General features: G+C 44.0%; 1 long non-coding RNA gene across 1 annotated transcript in view; it reads right to left on the bottom strand.

Annotated features, from left to right (window-relative positions):
* Nucleotides 1-767: 767 nt before the first annotated feature.
* Nucleotides 768-16,819, bottom strand: part of LOC146062615 (uncharacterized) — a 151,045-nt gene continuing 134,993 nt past the window's right edge. Inside the window, exons 2-3 of the long non-coding RNA XR_014471421.1 lie at nucleotides 15,362-15,468; nucleotides 768-1,297 (exon numbers count right to left, since the gene is read on the bottom strand). This is a non-coding gene — a long non-coding RNA (uncharacterized LOC146062615). The remainder of the gene's footprint in view (nucleotides 1,298-15,361; nucleotides 15,469-16,819) is intronic.

Here is a 16,819-nt window from a genome sequence, read left to right as displayed (position 1 = left end):
TGCTGACGGCGATGCTGTGAACCCGGCATCGTTGAATATGCTAGCCCCGCCCCCCGCCTCTATTGACATCAAACGGCGCAACGTGGTGACGCCACACTGCGCACCCTTGTCCTGCCGCCCGACTCCCTCCCGCCTCCAGCGCTGAGCAGAGGATGCCACCCCGCCGTCGCCACTTGCCAGCACACCGGGTAGGAGCCAGCCTGAGCAACGTCAAGGGGGGGGTCTCCGGCGCCAGGGACAAGGCGTCATTTGGTCCGGTCCCCCCTGTCAGCTGCTAACTAAGCAGCGGGGAATAAACGCTGTGCGCATGCGCACAGCATCTATTCCCGCAGCCAGGGGGCTGGGGGCATGGCTAGAGGCTCACAGAGCCTCTGGGTCATGCCCCCATAGCGGCAAAATGGGGGCGTGGCCTCGCGGGAGAGCAGCGATTATAGGCCACGCCCCCAAATTAGGTCACGCCCCCGAAAATTTCGCCGCGCCGGAGTCGCGCAGCAGTATCACTGGGGGGGGGGGGGGGGGGGGGGCACCAAATGACTGCCTTGCCCCGGGCGCCGGAAACCCTAGTTTCGGCCCTGGCCTGATAAATGATTGTCTCCTTAAAAAAAAATCTGAGATCAGCCAACATAATCTTAAAATCATATACAATATATATGTACTGAATAAATGAAATGATCATTTGAATAAATATAACAAAATGTGATGTGTAAGCTTATTTTATATTCTATTTCCACAATTCTTATATAAATAACACTTTGCATTTCCAACAAAAAATGAACCTAACAATAACATAGTAATTATTGTACTTTTTGAAAAAGTGGTCATGTATACACAGAACTGAAACTTTTTTATTATTCATAGAAAAATTTGCTTGTTAGTTTGAAGTTGGTTAAGCATTTAATAAAATGAATTTTCCTCCATGCTGTGACTTTCACACAATTGACCAGGTCTTTCAAATACAGAAAATAAAATCATTCGCAAAACGACTTCATATTATTTGGGGTTTTTTTTCCCTCTTATTTGTTTAAAAAATAGCATTTGGAATCTGACACCATCTGTCTCTGTTTCAAATAAATATGAGCCATTTAATCATTTAGCTAAAGAAAGATATGACTGTGTTAAAATGAAGATATGATTTAAGAAATTAGATATTCAAAATAACAAAAACATACAATTCTGATTTTTATACAGTTCCTTTTTCAGAGTTGGCAAAAATAATAAATCTTTATGTCAGCAAGAATAAAGCTAGATTCTTCTTTTCTCAGTATCTCCATCTTCAGTTAGATTGCTTGCAGATCTGCTGAAATTAGATGTCAGTGTAAATTATGGTTTAGGCAGCCCCACTAGCCACCGCTATGAAGGGTAGACACATAAAAACAAGATGCCATTGAAGGTAATTGCTTTTGATCTAAAAGTTCTTCAGTGATAAAATTGGTGCTGATATGCTATTTGCATCCAGACTCAATTTTAATTGACAGAGAGTAGATTTGCCCCTCCTTCTGTTTGAAACAATGCTCACTGCACATATAAACACTTGTTTCATTGTTTTTTTCTGTGATTTATGTGAAAGCTTACAAAAATAAATAAAAAGGGGCAATTTTTGTACATGTAAGCCAATACTGATAATTAATATAATATTTGTGTTAAAATGTGAAATCATTTTGCAATAAAACAATTATCAATTATTGGTGTGAACAGTACAAGGCAGTTACTGTAGTTTTGGCTCTGCTTGGGATCAGTTCTGAGCTCTACATTCAACATAACCAACTTCTTAATGATGACCAACGCTTAAAGTACCACAACTTGGTCACAATAAGCCAATAGTGATTATATGAGACACCAACCTGCCCCATTTGCCTGGGTAACATTGGCTGGTGCAATTTTAGTGAGAAAAGTCTAGTGGTTGTACAAAGCCCTCTTTAAGAGAGGCGATGGCAGGGAAATAAATGAGAGATGCTTTGAAGCAAAAACATGTGAGAGCATATAGCCAATAAGATCACGTTTGGAGATCCGGGTAAATCCAGATCTGCACATCTCTATTTTCTATTATGGTTTTCCAGACCCTGTTGCTACAACTTCTCCATTCCTTTTTCATATATTTATTACCAGCAAGTAATGCTCATAACCAGATGAGTATTTAGGATTCCTTTTTAGCCTGAGGGACAAGCAAGCAGACACTTGCACTGTGCCAGATTCTACTGTGCATGCACAAGCCTTCAGGAAAATAGTATGGCAGCCAAATTCCTGGTGAATTATTTTAAGTAGATTATTGGAAAAATGATAGCTGTTCTGGCGATTTCTGCAGTGCTGCCAAATTAATGTAATAGGGGAAATTTACTAAGGTAAAATCGTCTAAAAAAAATTCATATTCGTACAGCAAAATACGATTTTTTTATGCGTATTCGTATTTTTGAATACGAATACGAATGAATACATCATTGATAGAATACGCCTATTTTTAACATGAAAACAAAATACATTAGTCATTTACTAACAATTCGTATTTGTAAAAAATACGAATCGTAAACGCATACGAATCGTATAAAAATATGCCCAAATAATACACCTTGATTTGGAAGTGTATTTCACATCTTAGAATTTTACACATGAGGAAAAAATCTGAAAATAACCCCCAGCTGATCAAAATCACAAATGTGTGAATTATAAAAGGCCACTAAGCACACATACACACTTCTCAGCTTCAAACATGGCACAAGGTTTGCATTCACAGACCATTTCAGTGTGGGCTATGAGGTAAGAAAGGAGATAAGAATAAGACTGCGCTGAACCTGCAGTATTAAACATCCTAGCATCTGATGTGTGTGACCTCTAGCATGTGTATACATCACATTTCAAAACTTACAAACTAAACCTGAAATAAAGACTCAGAGACTTAGGTTTGGCAGAAATTGTTAGCTGATTTATTTTAGCACTTTTAAGCTAGATTAATTTATTAATAATTAATTAATGGTGGCCCAGAAAGAACGGCTAATAAACTAAGCTCCACCCACACAATCTGCATATGTAATCAAGCCTACCCTAACAAGCGGTATCCGCTCGACCTACTGCATTGACTACCCACCCATCTGATGGGTTCGCTGCCCCCCGAGTGGGAGATCGAGCGAAGGCCTAAGCCAATGAGAGGCGAGTGCACCGAAAAGCAAACATATACGTAGCATCATCATTTGAATAAGAACTAATTCTATTCACCTGCCGTTCTTTCCCGCCAAAGCGGGGACTCTGAGCCCAGAATCCCCGCCCGGACACCAACCTAACGCACTGAGCTACAACCAGAGATAGATCCTCCAAAATTAATGAACCATCCCTAACCAAATGCACCCCGTTAGGCAGGAAGACCTGATGGCACCAAAACCTAATCCTCTCCTGTGGGTCAACAGCACCTCTGGCAGCTAGAACCCACTGTGCCACCGCCGATATAGCTGCTTCTGAGCCTCATTTGAAGCCTTACCATTTCTAACATCTCTCAAAACGGAGTCAGGGAAACAATTGGAGACCAACCAAGGTGCAGAAAAACCAAGCTGTATTAATGGCTGCAAGATCACTCAAGATCAAGGCCGACAGCTTCAATCAGGACATTTTCCCAAATTGTTGCCTCCAGCTGAAGTACCAAAGACCTCAGACACTGGCGGACGTTCACCTCAAGGAACGCCTCTAAACTCAAGCCAGTACGGCCCTCAAACTCCAAGCCACCAGACTAACATTGAATTCGCAAACCGGCCTACCCCCAGATGAGGCCCAGCCGGCTGCCCAATACACAAATGAATGTTCAACTATGCACACTCTGAGCCTATCCTTCCCCATACCTCTAAAGGAGAAGCTATAAGAGGAGACTAGTAGTATTTATATTAAAGGGTTGACCTAAGTATAATAGGAGGTTCTGCCAAAAAAGAAAATAAATTTGTTCTGTTGAAGCACAATTTTAGGTGCTTAAGACATGCTCCAATACCAATTGAAGCCATACCAGGAAACAAAGATGGAAAGAGACAAACAGGGGGAGGGCAAGGTAATGGAAGGGTATAAGGAAAAAACGGGTGTACTCGGCCGGAGAAAAAACGACTGGACCTGCTGAGGGACTCTTAATTGAGACTATAGCCGAATCAGAGTGATCAAATTCAGTCCGTCAGTTCAGGCAAAAAGCGAGAAAACTCCGGACGCTGGCCCAACAGCAGAGCGTAGCTAATCCCCGAGTAGGATGGACAAGGATGGGGGAATAAACAAATGACCTCAATCAACAACATACATACAAAGCGCAAGGACCTACAGCGCAGTAGGTGAGGCCTAATGTACTATTTAAATTGCGGAGCGCCATCTTCCTAGCGATTTAAAGCTCGACAAGGCCAATTGAGCGGCTATAGCCGACGTGGCAGCCCCCGTGGCAGTGGGAATGGATTCCAAATTCCCAATGGAAACTCGCTGGACAACGCCACCTCGACCCAGCAAACTGACATCAGGTCATCAGAGAGCCACCAAACTGCAGGAGCCAGAGCCTGCAAAGGAAAGCCTGACCAGTGTATAAATGTTTGCCAAGGCCACTGGGAGGATGACCTAGGGCACCACAGGAACCAAGGACACACTTCCGCCCCCAGCTGTCAGATCCATCATGACCGCCTAATCTTAAACCCCCGAACCTCGGGGACTAGTCAGATATCTGATGCCAGCAAAAAACGCAGCGCGGGTCCTAGAAAGCACTACCAGATAAGACACTGCATTGACAACTACTAGAGCCAGCCAGATCCCATCCTGCCCAATTATGGTAGACAAGCGAACCAGATGATGGGATCTGGCCACGCCCGCAGCGGCCCTTATTAGTGAGCGGCAGACAAGTGACCCATGGGTACAAATGACTTCAGGTAACAGAGGTCATACAAAGCGGCAATCTGGATTCCCAGAAAGGACAGGTAAGTAACCGCTCCTCCATTCCAACCTCAGCAATTAGCACATCAAAATGTCCGAATAGCGAACGGAAACCACCCAGGAGCCTAGCGCAGCGTTCAGAATAAGCAGGGCCAACAAAAAGCAATTCCTAAAGGTAGTGAGAGATCCAGCCCTGACACGGGGACACTTCAACGCCCCAGTGTAAAGGTGTGTAACCCCTTAAATTATGCGCGAGAAATGGAACACCCCATCGGCAACACTTGACGATGAAGTATTCCTCGCCTCTCCACAGCAGATCCGTTCGCTAAGGCTAGTGAATAACAGGCTAAAGGTGTTATAATCCTGATTTATTTATTCATGGCATTGCTGCTATTTAATTGGTAGTGGTGATGTACATTGTTCCCATACTACATAGTGCGTTACAGGGGACGTATGCACCCATAGATTGCTGCCTTGAACTTAAAGTCTATATTTTAATTCACCTGGACACATATGCCCACCAAAACTCATTTCGTTCTTGGCATCCAATAAATTTTAGAAGTATTATTGTGGAATATTATTATCGAAAATAATGATTATTACTGCAATGCTAGAGATTTTGCCTCTCTTTATTTTGCTGCTTGTGACACATTCGAGAAGCAAATATTTTGATTTGAACGACCCCTAATCCAGATAGGCGTCCGTAGCATAGCCTGGAGCGCTGGAAATTTTTATAAGGGAATATTACTGTGCGAGAACACAGCGTTGCCCATGCGCTTACCTGATGTGTTCTGCCGCCAATCATGTCACCTTTCCCTAACTCATCGTAATTTTAGCATTGCAAAGCAAATGACAGGTCTTGTACCTTAGAATACAGCTAATCCGAGCTTTAGAGGCTGATGCTCCTAAATAACTCATTAGCTGGTACTGCGCTTCCACCGCCATGTTATGTAATCTATTTATTCTGCAGTAATAATCACACCCTTCTGGAGAAATACCCTGGAGAAGGATGGTCCCTGAGCTGAACTACTTTATTAGGAACGCTGTATCTGGGGCAGGGGTTCCCAATCTTTTTCTTATTGCGACACCCTAGAGTATCAGAATTTTTCCAAGGCACCCCCAGGCCCCAAAAATATATCAAATCAAGTAGATTCTGTTGATATATTTTTCTTAGGGTCAGTTATGTGGTAAAGGGCAGGATTTGCTTCCGATTGTACACATTTTATGATTGGCAGCCACCCGCATTGGTTTGGTCCAGAAATAATTAAACTTAAATAGTTTGAATTGGTCCCGGACCACCAACCCGAGGCACCCCTGCCAGTGTCCTGAGGCACCCCAGGGAGCCTAGGCCCATAGTTTGGGAACCACTGATCTAGGGGTTGAGGCTGATCTAATTGAGACATAGAAACACCGAGCCTGGGAGGCTTACTTGGACTCGTCGGTTAGGCTGAACAAGTACATAAAGTCATCCTTCTAAATTTACCCCCTACGGCTCTCACTAAATGCCTCAATACCTGAAGGACTGCTGTGCATTCGCAGAGCCCAACCAATGTCAAACCCACACCCCCCCCCCCAGAAGGGAGAAAAAAAAAGGGGGGGGACGGACGACGAGTGAGAAATGCCAGATAAGCCGTCCGACACAGGCTCAGCCCCCTCACCTGAAAATCCAGGCCGCGCCGCCCATGTACCAACATCAGCATCACTATCCATGCCCGCTTCCATAGCCGACTCCACTGCCCGAAAATCCGTGGGAACTTGACGTCTGAAGATTCAGGCTGAGCAGCCCATGTGTCATCATCTGCATCGTCCTCCCCGACTTTGCCAGCAGCGAACGAATCCTCTTCGCTGTAGTCCAGCTGTGCCTCAACATCTGTGGGAACATGCAAAAGGGGGGGGGGACCCCGAGGACCGTAGGCCTCGGTCACGTATGCGGCTCTGTGCAGAACCATCACCTCAGAGTGTCTCCCTCTCCATCATGGCAACAGCTGACCCCATATCCCTGAAAGCCTGCAAGAATTCTGAGCACCCTGGAATGGGCCTCCTTTGTGCCCCCTGAGACCAATCCTCTAACTGTCTGGGACCCCACCGTCTCCCGGGGCAGAGTATTAACAATGGGCAACAGAGCCCCAGCAACAGAGGACACTGCTGCGGACAGCAGAGAGGGGTCAAAGGAGGTAGTGGAGACTCCAGCCGTGGTTGCACCCCCAGACCCTGCCACGGATCCAGAGCGCACCCCACCGGTGGAAGCCTGCCATCCCCCCTGACTCCACCGCCCAGAAGCCCGTGCAGTAGTATGTCCCCTAGGCGGCAGCGCCTCACAGCGGGCCGATGAGGGCATGTAAATGCTGCCCGCACTAACCTGGCCCACGCTGCCCGACCCCTAATGTTCGCAGCTACTGTAGCGCTCACCTAAAACACCGGGCCTTGCTGCCCCACAGCGTCCCGCCCCTTGGCTCTAGCCGCCCCGGGGCCTGAGGCCGGAAGCAGGCCGCAGCGCAGGAGCCTCCAAGGCTTCACCTGCAGCCGGGCGTCTACCACAAGCCCATCCGCGAACGGGGACCAGAGACAGGGATGATGCCACAGCGTCTGTTTAGGCCTCCTTGACTTTGCACAGCATCTACTCAGCATCGCAGAGGGGTGGGGGGGCCTAATCGTGGCTAATTAGCATATGCTGCGACCTAATTAGCATATACTGCGACCTTATTAGCATATAATGTGACCTAATTAGCATACACCGTGACCTAATTAGCATAGGTCACGCCCCTTGTGGGCTCTGTGAGAGTCCCTATTTGCAATCTTCAGAAATTGGGAGGTATGCATGGCATGGTAATAGTCAGGGAAAGCACTACTGAGGCAGCAAAGCAATGTATCAGCACTCAACTGAATACAGTTATACACTAACTGGGGAGCTCAGGGGCACAGGTCCACTCACCAGAAAACTTTCAGGAAAGAGAGAAATACTCCTCCCTTTCCTGCCCTGATATCCCAGCTAACACTGCCCTTCCCTAAGTCCTTATTGGACCACCGAGTCACATGCTTCCCTAGGTCACACAACAGTCTTGGATGTTTAACCCACTCCATGCCTATTGCAGACATTACGTTATTCATATATTCTGCTGCAGAATTTCCTAAGGTGTACTACAATAACACTTTAATGCAGGCATGTCCAAACTACGGCCCTCCAGCTGTTGTGAAACTACAAGTCTCATCATGCTTTGCCACAGTTTTGCTATTAGGGATGCTACAACTATGGCAAGGCATGCTGGGATGTGTAGTTTCACAACAGCTGGAGTTGGTATATTACTGTCACAAGCCTTCACATACTCAGTTCTCCCACCAATTCCTTCACTCACATTTACATCATTTGAAGTACACTCCATTAGGATTTTTTCCCCTTTCTCTCTGCGTGTTGCTGCTATCTATCGCCCACCTGGGCTTCCCAAATCTAAATTTCTGGAAGATTTCTCTGCATGGCTCCCCCATTTCTTATCCTCTGACATCTCCACTATCATCCTGGGTGACTTCAACATTGCTATTGACAGTCCACCATCTCTGCATGCCTCCAAACTCCTCTCTCTAACTTCCTCTCTTGGCCTCTCCCAGTGGTCCGACGCCGCTACTCACGAGGAAGGCCACTGCCTTGACCTCGTTTTCACCAGGCTGTGCTCAGTCTCTGATTTTACTAACACTCCCTTCCCTCTCTCTGATCACAATCTCATTACTCTCTCACTCTCCTCCATTACCTCAAGCTCACTGACACAGAAATCATGCAAGCCTACTCTAACCCGCAGAAATACTAATGCTATTAATTTTCCACAACTTTCCACCTCCCTGCAACAACAGCTCTCACTAATTTCTACATTTACCTCTCCTGACTCTGCTGTTTCCCACCTCTACCAGACTCTTGAAACAGCCCTTGATGAAGTGGCTCCAGCTACCCATTATACCCCACGTAGGCTTAGATGCCAACCGTGGCACTACAACACAACAAGACAACTACGAAATCAGTCACGTAAAGTTGAACGCCAATGGCGTAAATCTCGTAATATTACTGATTTCCTCACATATAAGACTAGCTACCACTCCTACTGCAAGGCTTTGGACACGGCCAAACAAACATACTACCAATCTCTCATCTCTTCTCATGCCACCAACCCTAAGCGACTTTTTAACACATTTAAGTCTCTTCTGTACCCTCCCCCTCCTCCCCCACCGGCTACCATCAGTGCACAAGAACTTGCCTCCTACTTTAAGGACAAGATTGATAACATCCGAGATGAAATGGTATGCTCCACAATCTCTAACCCTCTTTCTGCCACACCTGAACCCTCTGGCACTTTCTCTTCGTTTGAGCCCACAAACGAAAAGGAAGTATCCGCACTCTTCTTATCCTCCTACTCTACTACCTCTCCTCTTGATCCTATACCTGCACAAGTCATTAAAAATCTATCTCCTGTGCTTATTCCAACCTTAACTAAAATCTGCAATCTCTCTCTTGCTACTGGTACTTTTCCGTCTCTGCTCAAACATGCAGCGATTACTCCCATTCTGAAAAAACACAATTCTGACCCTAACTCTCTCTCTAACTATCGTCCTATCTCTCAGCTCCCATGCTTCTCCAAGCTACTCGAGAGACTTGTCTACTCTCGCCTAACAAACTTTCTTAACTCCAACACCCTATTAGACCCGCTTCAGTCAGGCTTTCGCTCTCAACACTCCACTGAAACAGCACTGACTAAAGTGGTGAATGATCTGGTAACAGCTAAGTCTAAAGGCCATTACTCACTGCTTATTCTTCTAGATCTTTCTGCTGCATTTGACACTGTGGATCACACTCTCCTTTTACAAACACTACACTCCCTTGGTCTTAATGATACAGCCCTTTCCTGGTTCACATCTTACCTATCTGATCGCTCTTTCACTGTTCGCTTCTCTGACTCCACTTCCTCTTCACTACCTCTGTCAGTCGGAGTTCCGCAAGGCTCAGTCTTAGGTCCTCTGCTTTTCTCAATCTATACCTCCTCGCTTGGCAAACTAATCAGCTCTTTCGGATTTCAGTATCACTTATATGCGGATGATACTCAAATCTATCTATCAACCCCAGAGTTATCACCAGTGGTTTTGGGCCGAGTCTCTGAATGTCTCTCTGCCATCTCATTTTGGATGTCTTCTCGCCAACTCAAACTCAATATTTCCAAAACTGAATTACTTATATTCCCGCCAACTAAGAACAGTTACCATCCTGATATCTCCATCACTGTTGACAACTCGAAAATCTACCCTTCCCCACAAGCTCGTTGCTTAGGGGTCACCCTCGACTCTGACCTGTCCTTTGTTCCCCACATTCAATCTGTCTCCAAATCATGTTACATGCATCTAAAAAACATATCCAAAATACGACCGTATCTCACACAAGACACTACTAAATCTCTTATCCATGCACTCATTATATCCCGCATTGATTATTGCAATAGTCTCCTAACTGGTCATCCCAAGAACAGACTCTCACCACTGCAATCCATTTTAAATGCTGCTGCTAGGCTGATCTTCCTTGCAAGACGCTCATCGTCTGCTGATCCGCTCTGCCAGTCCCTCCATTGGTTGCCTGTATATTACCGTATTCAATATAAAACACTTCTACTTGCATATAAAGCTATTAACCATACTGCACCAGCATATATCTCTGCACTTATCACAAAATATCTCCCATCTCGACCACTCCGCTCTGCACAAGATTTGCGTCTCTCATCTGAGCGGATCACTAGCTCCCATTCACTATTACAGGACTTTCATTGGGCTGCTCCCATCCTATGGAATGCCCTTCCATGCACAATTAGACTCTCCGCTAGCCTCCAAACTTTCAAGCGTTCCCTGAAAACTCACCTCTTCAGGCAAGCCTATCATATTTAAGTTCTACACGCATAACCCTCTGAGGCACTTATGTATTATATAGCTTCCCTTCTGGACTTGTAACTTGGTGGGACTGCTATGCTATTACTGATGCCTGTCCTTGTGTTTCCCTCCTATATACCTAATAGATTGTAAGCTTGCAGCAGGGCCCTCTAACCTCCAAGTCTGTCTGTTACCCAGTTTGTTTTATCACTGTCTACTATTGTAAAGCGCAACGGAATCTGCTGCGCTATATAAGAAACTGCAAATAAATAAATAATAAATAATAAACAGCTGGAGGACCACAGTTTGGACATGCCTGCCTTAATGTAAGAAAATAAGAAGATGAAAGAATTGGATATTAGTGCACAACCCAACTGCTTAATAACAAAAGAGAAAATATATAGCCACTCTGTGGTGAAGTAAAAATGTGTTTATTATTAACACAAAAGCATGATATTCAGAAGCAATAAATCATGTACATTCAAGAAAGATATAAAAAGGCTAAAGAGAAGTGCCGCCTAGTACCGGTATACACTGACCAGACATACAAACATGAAACATAAAAGTCCTCTGGGGCCCAATTCAGCACCTGTTATCAATACAAGTGGTATGGTAGGTAGTCCAGTATGACATCCAACTGAATGAAATGTCCTGTAATCAGGGTGACAGCTATATGGAAGTTGCCGTCAAGGTCTTGGAGAATAAAAAGGATTTACCTTGAGTCCAGACACTCACTGACCAAAAAAATCGATAACGTCTGCCGGCAGACTCTACTCCGACTGTGGTGCCTTGAAGACAATCTGGAGTTCGATTCCTCTGTATGTCCCTTCAACGCGTTTCCCCTGTAGGTCAGGCTTCGTCAGGAAGAAATCGCAGAGTATTGTGTGGTGTCCGGAGGGTGGCCTTTTATCCCCACGCCGTGTCATCTGTTTGCCCGGGCTTCCGCCCTTTTCTCCTCGTCACTTCTGGTATTCCGGGGCTTACTTCCGCCCTTATCGCACGTCACTAGTGCTCTAGCCGCGACTGTTGTATCGCGAGTCCTTTGCCCTTCTTGTGCGTCATTTCAATTGCTGCAGTCTATGTATTATGGGCTATGAGATACATGGGCCGAGATTTAATGGAATGTGAAAAAAATAGCATTTTCCGAAATTGCACCACATCACACTTTTTTAAATTGCATTTTATTCCCTCTAATTTGCATATTTAATGAAATGTGATGAAATTGTGCGATTTTTTAGTCCTGAAAATGTGCGAATTTGAGGACATGTGGGATTTTGTGTAAAAAAAAAAGGTTATCAAGAAAATGCTGTATTTTGGGAACCATGTCCGGCTCTTTGAGCCTGGAGCAGGTCATGCTTGTGGGTGCCCCCATGCCGTTTTTTTTTATTATTTATTTATTTTTACATTTATTTTTTTTACACTGCAGCCTGCACGGATGATCCATGCAGGCTAAAACCAATACGGATTTGTATTTAAAAATACGAATTTGTATTTAAAAATGCGAATTTGTATTTAAAATACGAAATCGTATCAGAAAAAATACGAAACAATACACCATCGGATAATACGAATCAGTCAAATATTACTGATTAGTAAATTATCCTCCGGAATAGAATGAAAATACGACTACACCAGTCATATTCATTCGTATTAAGAATACGAATATGATTTTTTGTATTTGTATTCTTAGTAAATTTCCCCATTTTTGCCCAAAACAATAAGAACCTTAATTTTACTCCATGTTAAAATGTGGAGTTTAATATAATTGTTTACATTATCAGTATTCTTAGTGCATAGAGAAAGCACTTTCATGTTCTTTTGTCAGTGTGACACTACAAGTCTCAGCAAAGTAGCACTTCTAATATTTAAAATTAGGGTGTGGAGCCCAGCCCACACCCCTATAACTCTGAAGATTTCATTTTAAAAAGAAAATGGCTGCAGGGTGTGTGTGGTGTGGTTCTAGCTTGAGCTGAAGGTCCATGTGCACTATGCACCCATTATCGATACAGCAATGCTGGCAACTCATAATCAAATGCTGTCAAAATATACAATTTTTCAAGAATAACAAATCATTTGTATTCTTTGTCTAGGGGTGGTCAGTCAGACTCTATGAAGTTATTCTCGGAAATGGTAGATGTTTTTCATCTACTATTGCATCTACAGTAGCTTACTAATACCCCTTTCACATCGCACTTTTAAAACGGTAAATTGCCGATTTTTTGTCATTTTAAAACGTTTAAGCCTGCACTGTGAATGCACCAGAGCCGATTTACTGTTTAAAGTTAACTGGTATTTCGAACCGTGTAAAAAGCAGAGTCCTACACGGTACCTTGCCGTTTTTTAAGCAATGTGAATGTGTACAATGTGTCTGAAACGGTATTTCAGGCAAACAACACAAGCTACAGAGCAGTGATAGGCTGTCCCCTTTAAAATGACAGGCAATGTTGACACGAAACGTGTTCGGGTTGAAACGGTTTCACTGCTATGTTGAATGAGACTTAACCGGTATTTAAAACGGTAATCTGCGGCAATGTTAAGGCTCTGACCCGTTTTAATTACCGTTTTAAAATACCGGTTTTTAAAACGTGTCAGCGATGTGAAAGTGGTATAAAAGCTGTGTTATTGTACTTAAAAGCAAAATCTTTCTATAGTGGCCAAACATGCTACACTGGAGGTGGGGCAGATGTAACATGTGCAGAGAGAGATACATTTAGGCTTAGTGTGTTCAAACTGAAATCTAAACTGCAGTATAAAAATAAAGCAGCCAGAATTTACCCTGTATAAAAACAAAATAGCTCACCCACATCTAATTCTCACTGCACATGTTACATTTGCCACACCCGTGGCTGGCGCCACCAGTATGCAGCTTTACACAGCTGCCTATGGGCTCCAGACACTGGAGGGGGATGCCACATTTTTCATACTAAAAAAATTAAGACTGTCTCTAAAAGTCATCCTTCTTTTACTGTCTAGCCGGCGGAGACAGATCTAACCACTATCAGTCACCATCAGTCTGCACTGGTCAGTCACTGCCAATGCTTGTTCCTGCATCACTGTCTGTCATTGCAGCCCGTCAAGCGCTGATGTGCACTGTCTACAAATGTGTACACCCACTCACCCTCCCAGGCTAATATGTTTTGGGGGGCACCATCCGCCTGCAACCTCGTTGCATAAACTTTCTGCATGCAATGTGAGAAGCTTGCTATTTAATGATGCCTGACCCCTCTTGCCTGGGGCTTGAAGAAGCTGGGCGCTGCGCTTCCTGTTGATGACTCTTAGGATCTGTCAGCCTTCTATCACTGACTTAGAGATCAGCCAGTGGGACTGTCATGTGATAGATTAATTTTCCTTATGTATCCCTCCTATTATCCATATAGATGATAAGCTTGTGAGCAGGGCCCTCCTACCTCTATGTCGGTCTGTTACTACCCAGTTTGTTTTATCACTCTTGTTTCTAAGTGTAAAGTTCAAAGGGATATGCTGTGCTATATAAGAAACTGTCAATTAAATTAAATAAATAATAAATTAATAAATGGTGTTTGCCACATTCCATCCCATTTACATTTCTATATCATTTTCGGGTTATTGTTCACTTGATGAGAAGATCTATTCAAGTAGCTAAAATCGACTTTATGTTTTTCACTATATGGATTTGAAAAACTAGGACATAGCTGTATAGCATACTGTATGCATATGCTTTATACATATGTGAGCTTATGTTATACTAACACATTTAAGTCCAGGGCCGGTGCAAGGATTCCCCATCACCCTAGGTAAGATGTCAGCTTACTGCCTCATGCGGGAATGGAGGAGCCCATTCAAGCTGTAGCAAAACATGTGGGGGAGGGACAACATGGAGACAGAAGGGTAAGTAGGGACACACAACCTTGGGACATTAAGGGGGGGGGAGACACAGGACCTGCAGACATAGGGGTGACACAGGACATGAGGAGTAACACAAGACCTTTGCACATAGGAGGGTAGAGAGGGGAAGGAGGGAAATAATACCTAGGAGAGGGGGAGACACAGGACAAAGGCACATGAGTGGAGAAACGGTAGGGTGAACACATGAGCTGGGCACATGGGGGGTGGGAGAGGAGTAACACAGGAATGGGGACAGGAGGAGAGAGGAAGGGAGGGACACAGGATCTGGAAACATGCGGAGGGGGAGAGGAGGGACACAAAACCTGGGGAGAGGGAAAGGAGGAACACAGGAATGGGGACATGAGGAGGGGGAGCAGGAGAGGAGGGACACAGGTATGGGGCCATGGTGGGAAGGAAGTGTATATTCCCTTAGCATAACAACCTTCTTTTTTGGCACAATTCGGCACATTGATATCTCCTTTCTGGGAAGATCTGGGTTCTTTCTACAGGTGGCCCCTCTTACTCCTTTCCATGGCCAGCACTTTTGGATGGGAGGAGTTGGGGGAGGGAACATGAGAATCACTGCTAGCACTGCCCCAATGATAATTTAGAAGGCAAGGTGCACCTGCCAGTCAAACAGGCATCACTACGGCTAGCTGCACAATGTCCAATGGCCGGTCAGGCCTTGTACTGCTGCATGCATGGAGCGGAGGAGAGGGGGACAGTATTTTACCTGATTGCACATCGCTCCTCTGCACCTCTCCAGAAGTGCCTTTGCCATTGTGTGTGTGGGAGAAGGAAGCTTTGGATGGTGAGATGCCCATAGCAACCAATCATTTTCTAGGATGCAACAGAGAAATGACAGCATGAATCTGATTGGTTGCTTCATTGAATGCATAAACTAAGAAAGTATACAAACGTTTTTAATTCAAATGAATTCATGAATAAAGTGTATCTCATTTCTTCTAACAAATACAACATCTTTCAAATCCAGATATGTCCTCCAGATATGACTAAATAATTTTTAGGTAACCAACTGTCGCAGAACTTGGGGGTTTATTCTAGTTCATTCTTTCTGACAAAATCCTTCTTAGATGGACAAAACCATGTGCACTGCAGGGTGGCAGATGTAATATGTGCAGAGAGAATTCGATTTGGTTGAGTTTTTTTGTTTCTGTGCAGGGAAAATACTGACTGCATGATTTTACACTGCAATATAGATCTCACTTTGAAGAAAAACCCCACCCAAATCTAATTCTCTCTTCACAAGTTACATCTGCCCCACCCGCAGTGCACATGGTTTTGTCCTTCTAAGAAGGATTTTGTCAGAAAGAATGAACTAGAATAACCCCCTTGGTCTGACATATCTTCAGATATTTCAGTTAGTAAATCTTTTTATTATTTTCCAGATTCTAAATCCCCAGGACTAAAAAACCTTTAAGATTTATATTTGAAATTTGTTAAATATATTTTATCTCCTCTTTTTAGCAATTTTGTTTACTATTGTTGCTTTGAATCTCTTCCCCTAGGAAATGCTGAAAACATTGGTAATAACAATGAAGAAAATGACAAAGCTGGGAAAGGATTCAGAATACTCGATGGGCAAATACCTTTAGTAAAATATGTATTTAATTTTACTTTTTATGCACTGTTGCTACAGTACTCTATCTCATCCAATGAGGTACAATAAATAAACAAAGCTGCTTAGACTTATTTCTGAGGGCAGGGAAGAAAAGCAGAGTGATGCTTTTTCCATAACATACTGACACAAACAGATATAAATAAAAAGACTGACAATAATATCCAGTATGTAGCAATAGGGCTCTATCAGTAAAATATGTGCTAATGGCAAATCATTTGAACTCCAGGCTTTTTAATTATCCTGCTGCTAAATAAAGTCTTGACTATATAACATAATAGTAAGGTTAATTTACTTAACCTGTTTTCTCTCTATTTCTGAGTCCAAGCAGCAGAAGCCATTTTTCCTCAGATCCAAAGAGCACTGTGACCAATGTAAATAACTTAGGGGTAGATTTATGAAGCGGTGATAAGGGAGGAGAAGTGATAAAGTGCCTGGTACTTTATCACCGGCCAATCAGCTCCTACCTGTCCCTTTTTAAACCCAGCCTGTAACTTAACAGTCAGGAGCTGATTGGCCGGTGATAAAGTACCAGGCACTTTATCACTTCTC

The sequence above is a fragment of the Crinia signifera genome, chromosome 3 (assembly GCF_055691185.1).
Source record: "Crinia signifera chromosome 3, ASM5569118v1, whole genome shotgun sequence".
Taxonomy (NCBI): Eukaryota; Metazoa; Chordata; class Amphibia; order Anura; family Myobatrachidae; genus Crinia; species Crinia signifera.
The sequence above is the reverse complement of the archived record's forward strand: the minus strand, read 5'-3'. Positions and strand labels throughout refer to the sequence as shown.